This window comes from Columba livia, chromosome 9 (assembly GCF_036013475.1).
Source record: "Columba livia isolate bColLiv1 breed racing homer chromosome 9, bColLiv1.pat.W.v2, whole genome shotgun sequence".
Lineage (NCBI taxonomy): Eukaryota > Metazoa > Chordata > Aves > Columbiformes > Columbidae > Columba > Columba livia.
The window spans coordinates 20,937,451-20,954,804 of record NC_088610.1 but is presented as its reverse complement, the minus strand read 5'-3'; the positions used below and the strand labels follow the sequence as shown (position 1 = coordinate 20,954,804).

The 17,354-nt window shown below is 51.7% G+C and overlaps 2 long non-coding RNA genes across 2 annotated transcripts; one reads left to right on the top strand and one right to left on the bottom strand.

Moving 5' to 3' along the window:
* Positions 1-3,377: 3,377 nt before the first annotated feature.
* Positions 3,378-5,388, top strand: LOC135580199 (uncharacterized). The gene is made up of 3 exons (XR_010474511.1): positions 3,378-3,550; positions 3,906-3,947; positions 4,848-5,388. It is a non-coding gene; the product is annotated as an uncharacterized LOC135580199 (long non-coding RNA).
* A 6,644-nt stretch (positions 5,389-12,032) lies between these two features.
* LOC110358143 (uncharacterized) lies at positions 12,033-15,300 on the bottom strand. Its single transcript, XR_010474753.1, has 3 exons — positions 14,864-15,300; positions 14,211-14,471; positions 12,033-13,950 (listed from the first exon to the last, which is right to left on the bottom strand). It is a non-coding gene; the product is annotated as an uncharacterized LOC110358143 (long non-coding RNA).
* Positions 15,301-17,354: the final 2,054 nt, after the last annotated feature.

Below are 17,354 nucleotides of genomic sequence, written 5' to 3'. Positions count from 1 at the left end.
TCCTTTTGTTTGGGTAGGGTTGCCTTCCAGCTGGAGCAACAGCCCGATGGAGCTCGGTGCCTCAGCGCAGGGCAGGTGTGGGTGTGTGTTATCACCTGCTTTATCGCTTTGTCATCACAGGCATTTCCCTCTGTGATTTCAGCACCGTCTCACTGGGTTTCACCACCAGCATCACTTGGACCCACAGTCCTGTAACCCTGTCACTGTGGCACGGCTGAGGCACCGTGTGGGACCTAAACCTCCAGCTTCTGCTCCCATTCCTCTGTGATCCCTGTGTCCTTGATCCTTGTGTCCCCCTGTCCTCACATCCCTGTGTCCTTGATCCTTGTGTCCCCCTGTCCTTTCATCCCTGTGTCTCTGCATCCTTGTGTCCCTGCATCCTTGCATCCCTGTATTATTGCATCCCTGTGTCCTTGATCCTTGTGTCCCTCTGTCCTCCCATCCCTGTGTCCTTGATCCTTGTGTCCCCCTGTCCTCACATACCTGTGTCCTTAATCCTTGTGTCCCTCTGTCCTCTCATCCCTGTGTCCTTGATCCTTGTGTCCCCCTGTACTCGCATCCCTGTGTCTCTGCATCCCTGTGTCCCTGCATCCTTGCATCCTTGTATCATTGCATCCCTGTGTCCTTGATCCTTGTGTCCGCACAGCCCAGTGTACCTGTATCCCCATGTGCTTGATCTCTGCATCCCTGTGTCCCTGTGTCCTTTATCTCTGCATCCTCCTGTCCCTGCAACCCTGTATCTCTGCATCTTTGCAACCCTGTTGTCTTTGATCCTTGTGTCCCCACATCCCCACATCCCTCTCTCCTTGTGTGCCTGATCTCTGCATCCCTGCATCCATGTCTTTGATCTGTCTCTGCATCCCTGTGACCCTGCATCTCTCTGTCCTCAGTCCTTGAATCTCTGCATCCCTGAGTCCTTGTCCCTTAAGGTGGGGTGGTTGGAGATGTCAGCTGAGCTGGCACCTGGATGTGACACCTGCGGTCTGTACATCCGCAGCACTGGAGAGATGGTGCATGGCCAGCGGGCTCTGCTCCAAGTGTCACCAGTGTCACCCTGGTGGCTTCAGGTGAGACACTCTGTCCCGGGACAGCAGCTCTCTCAGGGTGAAAGGGAGAGGGCCACAGTGAGTCAGGACAAGGCTGAGGATCATGTTGGGGCTCTGTGGCCATCCATAACATCCCATTCCCAGCTGGGAGCATCTCATTCCCCGGGGCCAGCACACAGCAGCATCTCTGCAGCATCGGTTCTGGCTTTTTCTCATTTCTCCTTGGAACCCAGAGGTTGGTCCTTGGAGCATCCTCAGACCTTGGCAAGTCCTTTGTTGGCCTTGGTCCCTCTTCATCATCTCCTCATGTGTTTCCTTTCCCACTTGCCAAACGCTAGAGAGGGATGAGGAAAGCCAAGCTCATCACAACCTCCTCATGATGGAAAACAGCTCTTTGAAAAGCTGAAAAATCCCCACCAGAATTTGGGAGGAAGGGAATTTCACTCCACTTCCAAATAATCGCGATTCTTGTGGGGGAGGTTTGGCAACCCTGCGGGCCAGCCCTGCAGCGGCTTCCCAGCAAACCAGTTGGGCAAAGCGCTGTGCTTTCTCTTGCCTCAAGTCCCGGCTTGCTCGGCGGGCCGGCAGGAATGAAGCTCTCCTTGCCGGACCTGCCGAACCCTTCCCTTCCCTCTTCCTCATTCCCTCGCCCCATCGCCTGCTGTGGGGTTCCTGGGCTGGCTGGGGGCTCTTCCCCAGCTCCCTTCTGCTGGGGCCAAGGTCTCTGTCCCCAAAGTCTTTGCATCGAGCTTTGCATCACGTTGCAGTTACAAGACACCCCCAAGACATCGTAGAATCATAGAATAATAGAATCAGAGAATCATTTTGGTTGGAAGAGACCCCCAAGATGATCGAGTCCAACCATTCCCCCAGCCCTGGCACTGCCCCATGTCCTGAGAACCTCATGTCCGTCTGTCCAACCCTCCAGGGATGGTGACTCCAGCACTGCCCTGGGCAGCCTGTTCCAATGCCCCACAGCCCTTTGGGGAAGAAATTGTTCCCCACATCCAACCTCAGCCTCCCCTGGTGCAACTTGAGGCCGTTTCCTCTGCTCCTGGTGCTTGTTCCTGGGGAGCAGAGCCCGACCCCCCCTGGCTCCAAGCTCCTTTCAGGCAGTTCAGAGGTCAGAAGGTCTCCCCTCAGCTCCTGTTCTCCAGCTGAACCCCCCAGGTCCCTCAGCTGCTCCCATCACACTTGTCCTCTTCCTCGCAGAGCATCACTGTGCAGCAGAGCTGGGACCTGTGGGGTGGGTGCTGTGATTTAGGGGAGATTCACGGCCCCAGCAGCATGGGGGCGGCTGCAATTCCCCCCCAGGATGCTCCATCCACCCCACCATGGAGCCGTGTGAGCATCCTCCAGCACCAGGACCTCCTTGTCCATTCTCCCCAGCCCGTGGAGCACTGGCAGAGCTACCCAGCACTTTGCTGGGCTCAGCAGAAGCGGTTGGGCCGCGGCAAATTCCTCATTCCTCTTCCCTGCGCTGTGCTGCCTGTCTGCCATCTTTGCATGCAAACAGTAAACAGGCTGTTATTATCCCGGATGCTTTGAATAACTGTGGCTATTTTTTCTCTTCCCAGTATTCTAAAAAGGCAAAAAATTCCCTGCGGTTTCTGAGTCAACTTTTTTTTTCTCTTGCTCTCTTTTCTTTCCTTCCCACCACCTCTGTGACCTTGAAAAACCAGGCAGACGAGCCCGCTGGCTCTCCCTGCTCCCCATCTGCCACTCTCGCTGCTCCCCGTGGCCAACACCAGGCGAATTTGGGGACAAATCTTGTGCTGGAGCAGCCCTGGGCTGGTGGTGGTGGTGGGCAGGATCTGGCCCATTGGGCACCTTGCTGGGGATGCTTGCAGGGGCTGGGGATGCTCAGGGCAGGCTGGGGATGCTCAGGGGGGATGAGGATGCTTTGGGGAGATGGGGATGCTTGGGGGGGCTGGGGATGCTCTGGGCAGCTGGGGATGCTCAGGGGGGCTGGGGATGCTCAGGGAGGATGAGGATGCTTTGCAGGGATAGAGATGCTTTAGGGGGATGGGGATGCTCGGGGGGGGGGGGCTTGGGATGCTCGGGGGGGGCTGGGGATGGATGCTCAGAGGGGCTGGGGATGATCAGAGGGGCTGGGGATGCTCGGGGGGGCTGGAGATGCTCAGGGGAGCTTGGGATGCTCGGTAGGGCTTGGAATGCTTTGGGAGACTGGGAATGCTCATGGGGTCTGGGGATGCTCGGGGGGCTGGGAATGCTCAGGGGGGATGAGGAGATGAGGGTGCTTTAGGGGGCTGGGGATGCTCAGGGTGCTGAGGGTACTCAGAGAGGGGTGGGGATGCTCACAGGGGCTGGGAATGCTCAGGGGGGATGAGGATGCTTTGGGGGGCTGGGGATGCACCGGGGCTGCAGAATGCTGCCTGTGCTCCTCAGTTTGTGTCCTCAGAGTTGGAAGACGTGTCTGGGGATGATGATGGCAGCTGGGAGGGGCACAGAGCAGCCTGACCACCCAGCCCTGCAGGCAGCAGGTATTCCCCAGTCTGGGTGAATTCCCCCTGGCAGGGCTGAGACTCCTTCCTCCCCTTTCCTGCCTCCTCATCCTCCCAAAAGCCCAAAGCCCCTCTCCAGCACCCACAGGTCTCTGGAAGGTCAGAGCTGGTGGCGAGAAGCACAGGACGGGTCAGGGGTCCCATGTCCCACCCGGCTCCTCAAACGCAAGGTCTTGCTGGTGTGTGTGGGCTGGCTTCTTTGAGGCTTCTTTCTCTCCCCCAAGTACATTAATTCACGTGAAAAACGAGCCCCGGAGGAGGAGATGCTGCCAGGGCGGGCTCCACGTTCAGCCCCAGGTTGTTTCATCTGGGTGACATTTTTGGGATGTTTCAGGTGCTCCAGCAATGGTGAGCCTGGACGGGTGGCGGCGAGGAGGTGAGGAAGAGGAGGCGAGGAAGAGGAGGATGGGCAGGACCATGTTGTTCCTTTCATTTAACGCTGATATGCAGTGGTGTGGTCAGACATGCAGTGGTGTGGTCAGATGTCTGTTCCAGTCTCTAGCTGCATCCAGGGCTTGAATTGATAAGCACCTGATGAATTCATCCTTGTACAGCATCTCGGGGGGGGGGGGGGAAACAGAGGTGCAAGAAACATTCTTGAGTGAAACACATATTTTTTTAGCTAAACATTATCTACATCACCCCCATCAGTGTTTGATCTGTCCATGGCCCAAGCCGCCCTTTTATTTCTTCATTTATTCCAACAAAAAAACCCACCCTGAAGCCTTTCACCGCGACATTTTGTTAGCCCATCTTCCCACCACGCAGGCGTTGTTTTCTGAAGCTTTTCATTTTCAAACGTGCCACTGGAAATATTGAAGCAGAAATTGGAAAGAAAAGGAAAAGAACTGTTGTGGGTTTTTAAAACAATTTTTGTTTGCTTCTTGGGTTTTGCTGCAGTTTTAGAGGTTTGGGGCAGGTCCCAGCAGATTCGGGACGGAGCAAAGGGCACGTCCCGTCGTGGGGCACCGCGAAGCACTGGGGCCAGATATCCAGGCATTAATTCATCAATAGGATGGAGAAAAATCGTGGTCGTTAAGAAGCTCATTAAGGGGCTCATTGGGCAAACCCATTGGCGGGGATGGAGCATCGCTCGGGGTGGGGAAAGCCTTGAAAACCACGGAACTTCATTCCCCAGGTCTTCACACCACACTGAGTCACGGCACAGTAACACTGCACAGGAAAGCTCAAGTGAAGCGTTTTCCCATACAGAAGTGGCTTGTTTTCCTCTTTCTTTCTTTTTTTAATAAAAAAACCCCTGTGTTCTTCCTTCCAGGAAAAATTGGACGTTTGGCCTTGCTGCTCATGAAACACATTTCTTCATAATTTTGCATCCCTTCTCACTAAAACTCATCTGAAAAACCAAGTGTGTAAGAACTTTTATCAGTCAATCGAAGAGAAGGTGCCTGTTTCTCACTGTTCTCTCAGGAAAGTCGCAGAAATGCTTAAATTTGGGGAAAATATTTGGCTTCGGGCCAAAGGAAAGTTTTAGCTCCCCATGCTTTAAGTTTTGCATGTAGAAGTTTTCCCTGGAATTCTTCACCGGTGGGGTGGAGGGAATGAGAATAATTCCCCTTGAACTTCCTAATCCTTCAGTCAGGAAATCCGGGCTCCTTGGATTATCTGTTTTGGGTTGTAGAGGCAGAACAACAGGTAAACCAAACCCAAAGAGGGTACTTTCAATATCCAGCCAAACGCATCCTCTTGAATCTCAACTGATACGAAAGGTCGGAATATATCGTATAGGAAAACCAAGAAGGTGTGATGTCCTCTCAACAAGTTTTGCTTTAGACCATCAGTGCACGATGATAATGAAATAAAAGCACCATTTTCTAAGTGTTCCTGAGTTTGGAGTCTGACTCATATGTGTGGGTTTGAGACTGGTCTCCTTCAGGTAAGTTTATTTCAGAATTTGGCCAGTTCATCTCAAGCCGACACTTGATTTGGAATAGGGGGGGACTGGGGGTGACCCTGTCCCTGAGTGTCCCCCCTGTCCCCGTCCCACTGCCACAGCTGGAACCTGCGGGCAGGGGGGTGAGAAAAGCACTGCAGAGCCTTAAACAACCAAAGAAAAACTTGAGTTTCAGGGAGGAAAACACAAACAGCGAAAAGCAGAATGTGAATTTTGGCTTCGATGGAAAATGACACAGGCTGGAAAATATTCCCACCCGCATTTTTACAGCCTGAAAGCACAATCCTTTACTTCTTTATTTTTTTCCCTCTTGCACAGTGTGAAGCGATGCTACTGCCAGCCTGGCGATCCCTTGGCATGTCCCAGCAGTGCCCTATCTGATGGGTACACAGCGGTCGGTACTGGGGGGACATTGGGGACACATGTGCCCAGAGCCACTGGGGAGCGTGGACCAAACCTCCGCCACCGCGAATGGCCTTGCTGGAACTCCCGGCATGTCTTGGACTCACCGAAAGTTTAGGAGTGTGTTTCCACAGTAACCAAAACATATTATTTTTTCCAGCTGTCCAAAAAGAAAAGAAACAAAACCAACAGAGGAAATTCTAAGAAAATGAAATCAGCAGGAAAACTGGCAGGAGAGTCCCTCTCTCCTGATGAACGCTGGCTGGAGATGGGCAGGGAAGATGCTGGTGATGGGAAGATGCTGGTGGTGGGACCCAGGTCCTCTGCTGGACCCCACCAGGTCCATGCTGTTCCCAGGAGCTCCATCCTGGAATAGACCCATCTTGGAGATGTCACCCCGTGGTGGCTATTTTGGGTTGTGTCCCTGCAGAGCTAAATCTGTGTCTGTGGCACCTGGGAGGCTCCTCCATGGGGGCCAAACATGAGTTGTGTCTACCCCAAAAGCTCTGCTGGGAGGACAGGCTGGGAGAGTTGGGGTGTTCAGCTGGAGAAGAGAAGCTCTGGGGAGACCTTAGTGTGGCCTTTCTGTACTTAAAAGAGGCCAATAAGAAAGATGGGGACAGACTTTTGAGCAGGGCCTGTTGTATAGGACAAGGGGTGATGGTTTTAAACTAAAGGAGGGAGATTCAGGCTGGATAAAGGGAAATTATTGTCCCTGAGGGTGGTGAGAGCCTGGCCCAGGTTGGCCAGAGAGGTGGTGGATGAACCATCCCTGGAGACATCCCAGGCCAGGCTGGACGGGGCTCTGAGCAACCTGAGCTGGTGAAGATGTCCCTGCTCATGGCGGGGGGGGGAACTGGGGGAGCTTTTACAGTCCCTTCAACCCAAACTGTTCTGTGATTCTGCGATAGCCAGCTCCCCAACTTATCCTGGCTCTATCACTGGGGATCCTTGGTGCTGGAATTAGAGATCCTTGGCCTGACCACGGTGCAAATACTTAGGAGTGGATTGATGAGCGTACAGGCTGCGGTTGTGCTGTGGATCCCTCACGCTGCACAACCCGAGCACAGCTGTGCATCCTCCCGGCTGCCAGGTCCCACTCACACACCAGGGAACCGAACCCTGTGCTGCCCCGGGTCAGCTCTGCCACCGCAAAACAAACACCGGCTCAACCCACACGAGCCAGCACGGGCAGAGTGTTCCCAGGCGTCCCCATTTGGAGTGGGCTGTTCCCATTGTCAGTCCAAAACAAGCTCAGTCACAGAACCGTAGAGTCATTGTGGTTGGAAAAGACCCTCAGGATCACCGAGTGCAACCATAAACCAACTCCAGCCCTGCCCCATGTCCTGAGAACCTCATGTCCGTCTGTCCAACCCTCCAGGGATGGTGACTCCAGCACTGCCCTGGGCAGCCTGTTCCAATGCCCCACAGCCCTTTGGGGGAGAAATTGTTCCCCAGATCCAACCTCAACCTCCCCTGGCGCAACTTGAGGCCATTTCCTCTGTTTCTGGTGCTTGTTCCTTGGGAAAAGTTCCATCCTTTGCTGGAAGAAGGGGCAGTGGCTCTGTTTACTGGGTTTTTCTTTCCCTTGAATATGTTGTTTTGGGGCAGCGAGTCTCTCTGCAGCTCAGCCCTGCCTCACACCTGAAACGTGGGGCTCATTGTGCTGCACATGGACACATTCAGGGCTCAGGAACCATCGATCCTCCCTCCCACAGGCAGGAATTTGCCGGGTAACCCTGGATGCTCCCCAAGCTCGGTTTTAAGAGCATGACTAGAAAGTTACGGCTGGTTCCAACGTGCCGAGGCAAGCGCTACCTCTTCCTTCAGGTTCTACAACAAATCACTGGGGCTTTTGCTCTTGTGCAACGCACCTGGAGACTTTCCAGAAGCTGGGGCAGGTAGGGGAGGTACGGGAGGTATGGGAGGTATGGTGGGGAGGTATGGAAGGTATGGAAAGTATGGGAGGTATGGGAGGTATGGGAAGCATGGGATCCTGCCGGGAATGCTGGGTCAGCCGGCTCCATCCCAGCGCAGTGGGTTGGAACGGTGCCGCCAAATTCACCCCTTTCCCGGGGCAAAACTAGCATGGATTTTGTGATACCTTATTTCATTTTACCCATCTAGTCTCGAAGCAGCTTCCCAGGAGGTGGGAATAACCCTGAGCTCGTATTCTGGTGGTGTTAAAAAATGAGAATTCTATGAATTCTTTCAAAACTCCCTAACTTTCTCAGCTTCCCTGCAATCTCAGGGCTCCACCGCTCCCTAAAACTGATGGAATGAGCAGCATTTCCCCGGTGCTGTAACGCTGATGTAACAGGCTGGTGAATCAGCGGGGATCTTTCTGTCTGAACCAGGTTGTATCATCGTTATTGCTGAAGTTTTGCTATTTTAAGCCACAAAGCCCCATACGAACCAGTCTAAGTAAATGGCGAATAGCTCTGTCGTATCCAGTTTCAAATCCACGAACTGGTGAGAACTGTATTAATGCAAAACTATTCCGGTTCATGAGACCCTGCACCAAACAAGCTGGATGCCACGCGGTAACCCAAGCAGTCTGTAACATTATAAAGTGTATAAATAGTTCTGGGCGGCCTTCACCCGGGTGTTTGAGGGGCAGGGGGAATCGCAACACCCGTGTTTTGCCTTAGGAAGATGAGCCGAAGGCCAGCGATGGGCTGCGGGTTTGAATTTACATCCATTTCTGGTTTCTGCCACAATACAGATGCCAAAGCAGGTCGGTTTGCTTAATAAAAGCCTCATGGGACTTTCACCCTGCGCTACCTTTTCTAGGTCGTTACACCCATCAAACTGGGGTGATTGGTCCCTGAATGGTGGTCCCCACCAACCCACCAAGGAGCTGCCGGCTATGTCAAAACCAGCCCATCCCACAGCCCCCTGTGCTCCTTTTCCGATTTTTCCAAGAAATCGCCAGCGTATCTGCAGATTGAGGGGCAGTGGCCACTGAAACAAGGAGAAGCGGTTCCCCAGCCTTGTCACCGAGGGCCGTGTCCCTCTCGGATCCCGGTGTCCCCCTCGCCCCTGGGGCACGAGGTGAATGAACTGGAGTTTGGAGCTGGACACCATGTCCACATTCTTCAGCTCGGGGCTGGGAATGTCAGCTCCTGTCCCGACGCCAGGGGCTCGCATTCCTCCCCCATGCTGCTCCCAAAAAATGCCAGCCCAGAATGGTGTTGGGGACAGGGGTGCCGTGTGGTCCAGGGGGACGGGAGGGGCCATAAACCTGCAAAGAAGTCTGTTTAGTGCTGGTGGCAGAGCCAGGCAGGGGTTGGCATGTGTGTGCTGGTGCGTGTTTACTAAAACGCTGCTCCCAGCAAGAGGGAATGGCTGGAATTCGCTCCTCTCGCTCCCCGTCAGACCCCAAGGACGCACGGGCGGACCCGGGGAATTTGCTCCTCCAGCTTGTTGCCATGGCTGAATATTTTCAAGACCCAAGCAGCCAAAATAAAAAAAGAAGAAGAAGAAAACCAAAACATTTTATTGGGAGGGAAGAAAAATAGCAGAGGGAAAAAATGCAGAAGAGTAATGAGAAGGACGAACGAGTCCAAGAAATGTATTAGATCATCCTTAGAAACTGGTGTCTGAGGAGTTCTCCGTAACTCAGGCTGTTCTAATATTTACTGTGTGTTGTTCAAACTGTAACTCCTGGCACCAGCTGGGGCTGAACAGCACTGTGTGCTGCTCAGAAACGTTAGTAAAAACCAGTCCTGGGCTGCAGAGGAGCTGCTGGCAGCAGGGGGAGAGTGTGCAGAGCTGGCAAGCAGAGTAATGCGGGATATAAGCTCTGAGCAAGATAAAAAGATAAAACCCTCGCAGAGGCGAAGCGAGGACAGGCCGGTGGCCGGCTGCAGCGTGAGAACCTCGCCATGATCAATGGGGAGAACGCGAGGTGCACACCTGCGGGCAGGCAGGGATCCCTCATTCCTCTGATCCTGAAGGGACTTGTTTCTATCGGTGTGTTATGTATTTAAAACCACTCTGCAGGCAGCTTTATTCCGAGCAGGTTTCGGCATGTGGATTGTGAGGCATCGCTCCCTGCGCTCCGTGGCCGTGACGCTCTGGCCAAGCATCCTGGAGGTGTCGGGAGCCCCAAATTCCCACCCAGGCCCAGATGATGCAAGTTTGGCTCATTTGCCCCCGCGGCACCAATTTGGGTTCGTGCGGCAGCGATGGGTGGATTTAAAACGATGTTCCGGCACCCTCGGTTCTACTTGTATCTCCTGGGGGGAACCTGGTGCTGCAGTAATGTGCATCCTCTGGTGGGATTCCCCATCCTGGGTGTTAATTACAAGACACAGCTGATAAATGAGGGTGCCAGGCTCTCTGCTGACCTCATGCAGGCTGGGTGCCCACTGCAGCATTTTCCCCAGGGGTGAGTGAAAGGATCAGGGAAAGGCCTGGCTTGGCCAGGCTGAGTTGCAGAATAAAGCTGAACACCAAGAGATGCTGGCAGTACTTGGGGGGGTCCCATGGGCCACGCACTCAGCCTGCAGGAAGGGACCCCCCCGGCGAGATGGGGCTTCATAGCAACCCCATCGCTCCATCCCGGGAAGAGAAAGCACCGGGAGGGCGAGCAGGAGGCGCTTCCACGGGGTGATAGCCCCCCCATGCAACCGGCGGGGCCGCGAACACGCGTGGAGGAGGTGGCAGCGGTGGGCGGGACCTCGGCGGGAGGAGGCGCGGTCTGGTGGGAGGGGGAGTGGTCTTAGCGGGAGGGGGCGTGGCCAAGAGGAGTCGGGTGCCGCCCGCCGGCGGGGAGCCCGTGCGCGCAGCGCCCCCTAGCGTCCCGCTACGCTACTCAGCCCCGAGTTCGGCGACACAAAATTCTGTCACTTCGCTCCGAAGGTTGACAGAAGGTTTGCCATGCAATGATGGTTTCCAGCTGAGGGGTTTTCCAGCTGATCTCTTAAGGATCGTTTCTGCCTCTCTGGTTTCATCCTGCGCACAATAACGGGTGTTGGATGCTGCTCTCGTGTGAGATAAAGCTGATAAATTAGGGATAGGGAACCTGTTGCCCACTCTTATTAACACGAGCTGTGAGATGCTGATTTTACCCAAATAAGCAGTCTTGAAACCTCGTTACTATATTCATGTTTGGTACACCATGAAACATAAATTTCAGCCGCTGTAAATGAACTGAATTAGCTTTTGTTTCTTCCAAGTTGTAATTTTATCTGCAGCTCTGCAGATAAAGGTAAAGACGTAAGTGATTGTTCTACTGTGTTTTTCTGAAGGAGCTTCTTTGCAGTAAGAGAAATAGCTCTGGAGCAGGACACGAAATAAAGAATAGACCCATGTTATTTCCTTGGTGCCTTATGAAAATGCCAAACGTATGTTTTGATTTTCAAGTTGCCTCATTTTCTATAGCACTCACCCATGTACTCAGTTTATTTTGTTGTTGTTGTTCACGTGTGGACACCTTTTTACGTGTATCATTTAACGAAACCTTGTTTAAAATTACCTGTTGAGTAAGGCTCACAGTGAATGGTTTTGGTTGTTTTTTTAATTAATTTGCAGGATACGTCACTAGGTGCTGCGTCCAGCCGTGTCACCCATAGCTCCATAAAGAAGCCAAACACATGGAAAATGCTGAAATAAGACCTGTGGAGCGATTCAAGATCAGGCTTTACAGGGAAAGCCCAAGGAAACAGAACTTATTTCACTTACGCAAGAGAAATGGCCGATCGCTGTGATGACAAAGCCAGAAAGTTCCGGTAAATGGGGATATTTAAAGAGAATGAAAGCTGGCAGCAGGGGAAACTGAGGCAAAATGATGTGGCCCAAGCAAGCGCCTGTTTATGGGATCCCTCCTTCCTGACTCTGGTGCCTTAAAAGGTTTTTCAGCGCTGAAATCTATGTGGGAATACTGGATATTTTATGAAAATACTTTTAGAAGTGTTTTGGTGTTTTCTCATTGTTGTCGAAGGAAGGAGTTTTCACTGAATTTGGGGTATACATGACTCTGTGTGACGCGGCGGGGACTCTAGACGCCTAGAAAAGCTGGATGGGAGGAGGCAAGGTTGTCTTGCATGGCCTTTTCCCTTGTTTTCAAGATGAGGATCTATGAAAACCCCGCAAGCAGAACAGAGTCGAAAACACAAGGCATTTTAATGAGGCAAAACATCCTGCGAAGTCTTTCAGTTTATTGGTGTTGAGCATGTTCCAAGCCCATAGAAAAGGACTCAGAAAGAATCTATTAAAATAGTTGGCTTCTGGCATCTGCAACGTCAGCGTGATTAGAATGGATCTGGTTTTATCTGTAGGAGAACGTATCATCTACAGGAATCTGTTTTTCAGAAATAAAATACATTTGTGTTCTATAAAAGGTGTCCAGTTAGGGTGTAACAGTATTTTCTGGAGCTGGGAAGAGAAGCAAATACTTTAGTGTGGCCATGATACAGCAGAGACTCAGACCTCAGGTCCAGCCAAGGAAATTAAGTACCCGTTCTCTCCTCCATCCCCACGCACTTGAGCACCTTCTGCTGTGTTCCTAAGGCCACCAGAAGCCACGGGGAGATTCCTGTTGCCCACAATGTGTTCATTAGTATCACCCAGCACTCACCACGGTTTAGTATATTCAGTTACCGCGATAACTTTGGCACTGCAAAACCTGCAGAATCTAACCATAGATGCCTGGCCTGAAGACCAGAGATGGAGCTCAGGCGTCTCCCCGGTGTGTGTGCAGAGGCAAAATCCTCCCAAGTATTCCTCCTGCATCCAAACTGGGATTTCAGGTGAGAGATTCCATCCACACGTGATCCAGAGCTCAAACCACTCGCTGGCCAAAGGGTCTGTTCATCTCCTGCACGCAAGGAGTGAGCGGGGTTTGCTCTTTTCCAGATGCTTTCTTGGCTGGTGCCACTGCAAAAATTGTAAAGGTATTTGGCTGGAAAATGCGAGGCAAGAGTTCGACATCTGCAGCCCAAAGAAATTCAGACTTGCTGCTCCCCAAAACAATCTAAACCCTGAGAGGAATGTGAGTCGTGGTCTCCTGTGCATCTTCTTGATGGATCCAGGGGTTCCACAGCCTCTTCTTGTCTACAAGACGGTGGGATTCAGTGAACCGGGTGAGCTTGTCAGTACTTGGTTCCGGTTCTCAGTAATTTTGATCTTAGTGAAAACTGGGATTTTAATGCTTTCTCAGAAAGGAAGTCAAATAAATATTTTCCACGTCCTAGGTAAATACTCCCATTGTGCTTTTGTAAAAGGATGGCATACGATGACTCCTACAACTAATGATCTCCATTCCTATATTGTGTGGGGGCTCTGAAAAACTCCATTAAACCATAAGACAGCTCAAACTGCCAGAGCACAGGGAAAAACTGACATAAGTGATCTGTAAAATGTGACCACATAAGTTTACAACTGCTGTTCAGCTGGCTTCCCAAGGGAAAGGGAAAGGCACAGAGAGGAACGAGCTCTCCGAGGACGGGGGCTGCACTTGGAGTCATGTCATTGCAAGGAATAGCTATCACGTCTTTACAAAAAAATATGATGTCATGTTTTTTTGGTTTTATTCCTCTATCTCATCTTTAAACCTCTAGCGAAGCCCATTTCCACACATCATGAATGGCAGCGTAGGGTCTGCGTTCTTAGCAGGGACATGAGAAAGCCCCTGAAAACAAATTTTGAAGGTTCATTGGCACTGAAAAGCCAACAAAAGACCAAAGAGGAGACAGAAACCTGTCAGCTCTCGGGGGTGCAGCACCCATGAGCTGGTCTTGGGTCTTGGCATCTTCTCAGGACGTTTGTGTCACAGTGATTTAACACTGGGGACTGGCCAATGTGTGGGAGGATTTTCTGCAGCAGTGGATGGAGACCTGGGGGGTTCCTCGGGGCTTCTGCAGCAGTTGGTGTGTTTAGGTAGCCAAATCCAGCCTCACTCTTCCCTTTGGGAACAGCACGAGACCCACAACAGCAGGGTCAGAATACAAGGCTGTGATTGCAGGAATTCTCTCTCAGTTTGGTCATCAAAATGGTTTTCTTCATCATTTTCTGGCCTGTCTAGACAGCAGCTCTCACCTGAGTACTGAGCTCTGATGGTCTGAGCGCAAAACAAAAAGTAACAGTGTCACAAGCCTTACTGTGCAAACCATGCCTTAAAATGGCCCAAAATCCCATAATCTATTAGCGAGGAAAATGCTCTAGATGACCCAGACCTCAACCAGCATCCCCTGGGCATCCCAGGGAGGGAAGAGGTGAGAGGACCAGCCCCCAGACACAATTTATTTTGTATTTAGCAATATCACGGCGTGCAACACTCCCCTATAAGGCAAACAGAGGAATGGCATGTGCCTTACTAACCAGACGCTGAAATCCCACTCTGACGCTCTGCTTTCCCCCGGCCGCTGCTTGCTTAATGCCACAGGAGCTCTCTGTTCGCTTAATCTCCCCAGGACGTTTTTTCCATTAAATGCTACATTTCCAGGAACTTGCACAGGGTATTTCTCCCTTCTGCTGCAGGAGCGACTTTTCTTCTCTTTACGTATTTCAGCCCAAGCGGTGCGACGCTGCGGTGACCGATCAGCCAGCCCTTCCTTCTCAAGGGCAGCTTTACGGACCTGCCTGCACAATTAGAAAGTAAAATAAAAGAAAGAAATCTGTTGCAAAACAGAGCAGGCTGGAAGTCTGAGGCTTTTTTCTTTGCTTCAGTGCTGGGTCTCTGCTGTTCCAGAAACACGGACACCAGCTTTCCCAGCTAGTTTATGGCTGAGGAGATAGCACAAAAAGAGTTTGGAGGGGAGTTCTGTGTGTTTTCAACCTTGAAATTTCAGCTGTTCCCTCCCCTGGAAGAGTCCATGAGTGACTGCTGATCTGAGAGAAGCCACCTGGCTATTTACTCAATTCGATATGCACTTTGTTCCCTCATTCTCACATCTCCTCCCTGGGCTGTGGGCAAAGGGATGGCAAATTTAGAGAAGATAAATACCAAATAGCTTAGAAAAACTAGTGCTTACCCAGGCTCAGCTGTGACATCTTTTCCCAGGTCCCCTAAAATCCCTTTTGTCCCTTTCTAATGAGTGTCCGCAAGCAAAGCCACAGCTCCACGGCATCTTGGCAAGGAAGCATTGTGGGCAGAGGGTTTTGTACAAGCAATGAGGTGGAGGCTCCTGGGCCACGTAACCGAGGTGCAGTTTCGCTGGACGCCATCCAAGCGCTGAGGTCACCTGCTGTTTGGAAAGAAGAGAAGCCATTTGAAGGCAAAAAACGTTGGAAGGCTGATGGTAGGAGGCAGAAGGGCTTCATTCCTGTGTCTGTGTGAAGGGGCTAGCTCTCCTCTAGAAGGAATATTACACCATCATTTACAACTGTAAAGAGGAGGTGGGAAAAGCCACTTTGCAGTGTGTGTCATCCAGTCTGGACATGGCGCAGGCATCACCAAAGCCCTTTGTCCCATCTCCCACATCACAGAATCCCAGAATGTCAGGGGCTGGAAGGGACCTGGAAAGCTCATCCAGTGCAATCCCCCCATGGAGCAGGAACACCCAGATGAGGTTACACAGGAAGGTGTCCAGGCGGGTTGGAATGTCTGCAGAGGAGGAGACTCCACAACCTCCCTGGGCAGCCTGGGCCAGGCTCTGCCACCCTCACCCCAAACAAGTTTCTTCTCATCTTTAAGTGGAACCTTTTGTGTTCCAGTTTGCACCCATTGCCCCTTGTCCTGTCACTGGTTGTCACCCAGAAGAGCCTGGCTCCATCCTCCTGACACTCCCCCTTTCCATATTGATCCCCATGAATGAGTCACCCCTCAGTGTCCTCTTCTCCAGCTCTAGAGCCCCAGCTCCCTCAGCCTTTCCTCACGTGGGAGATGCTCCACTCCCTTCAGCATCTTGGTGGCTGCGCTGGACTCTCTCCAGCAGTTCCCTGTCCTGCTGGAACTGAGGGGCCGCCACTGGACACAATATTCCAGGTGTGGTCTCCCCAGGGCAGAGCAGAGGGGCAGGAGAACCTCTCTGACCTACTGACCACCCCCTTCTAACCCACCCCAGATACCATTGGCCTTCCTGGCCACAAGGGCCCAGTGCTGGCTCACGGTCACCCTGCTGTCCCCAGGACCCCCAGGTCCCTTTCCCCTACATTACTCTCCAGCGGGTCATTCCGCAACTTATACTGGAACCTGGAGTTGTTCTTATCCCTCTATCATATGTCTTACACGAGGTCCCAACACATCAAATTCCCACCAGTGCCCATTAATTGTCAGCGATTTGCTTTCGCAGATGTGTTTTGCATCCAGAAATGAACGCCAGCTCTTCCCTGCCCCTCGGGACGCAGCAGTGGTGAGCGCTGACACAAGCGGGCTCAGCGCACGAGCAACAATGCATCCCACTGCCTCGCCAAGCAAAACTTTGCCGTCCAAGGGCTGCGGATTCACAGCTATTGCTCACAGCTTTCCGCAGAGAGACTTCGCGTGCCCCTTTGCAATGTAATCTTACCCAGAATGGTTTTGAAAGACCGTGAACACCATCCTGCCAAAAACAGTCTATGCAGCCAAAAAAAATCGACAGAAGATCTTTAGCATTTGAGCTCGCCTGTGAGTTGCGTTTTTTTCACCTTTTCAAATGATAAGTTGCTTGATATCCGTGAAACCTTCATTTGATGCCCAATACCCCCCATTATTCTCCTAAGTGCGGCAGGCTGCATTTTAATTATAACTTCAGGGCTCAGCAAGCAATCAGCCTTATGGACATAATGGAGCAGACACACCAGCGATGACTTTAGCCCTAAAAGCGGCTGTGTGCAGTCTGGCAGATGGATCCTAAGAATGTGTTTATTTGCGTTTGGTTTATGCGGTTTGGGTGACCTTTTGTTAAAATCAGGCAGTGACTTCCAGGAGGCAAGTTACATACTCACTGAAAAGAAATGCAGTAAAATAATCTAGCACAGGTCCTTCATTTCTGCTGAATATCACATTTCTGCTGAATATCATACCCTGTGTTACAGGCAGGGGTGGCTGAGGTTAAGGTTAATGTTATCGGTGGATGGGATGGTAACACTGCACCAAAAGACATAAGTTTCTGCACAGCCTGAGGCACGGTTAGTTATTGCTGCTGTGAACAGTCTTTAGTTTAAGAGACTAAACGAGGATTGCTGCTGAAACCAGGCAATTGGTGCAAATTCACGCTCCTTTAGTGCATTAGTTCTGCGAATGCTTTTGTGATGATTTTTATCAGGCAGCTCAGGAATCCTAAGCCAAAAACAAGCCTTAGTTTTGTTTTCTGATCACTTTAGACATGCGAGTTGCCTGTATGTCCGGGAGTCCCTAAGTGAGGTGCATCAGAAAATACCCAGAATCTGAAATTTAGACTATGTCTGAACCATAAATAAACACACAGACCCAGACTCTGGGTTTCAGGGCTGAGGAAATGGTCTGTGGAGAACCCGTGGTATGGAGGGTTCGCTCTCAGTGTCCCGCGCTGTCCAGGCAGCTCCACATCCACCCAACCAAAG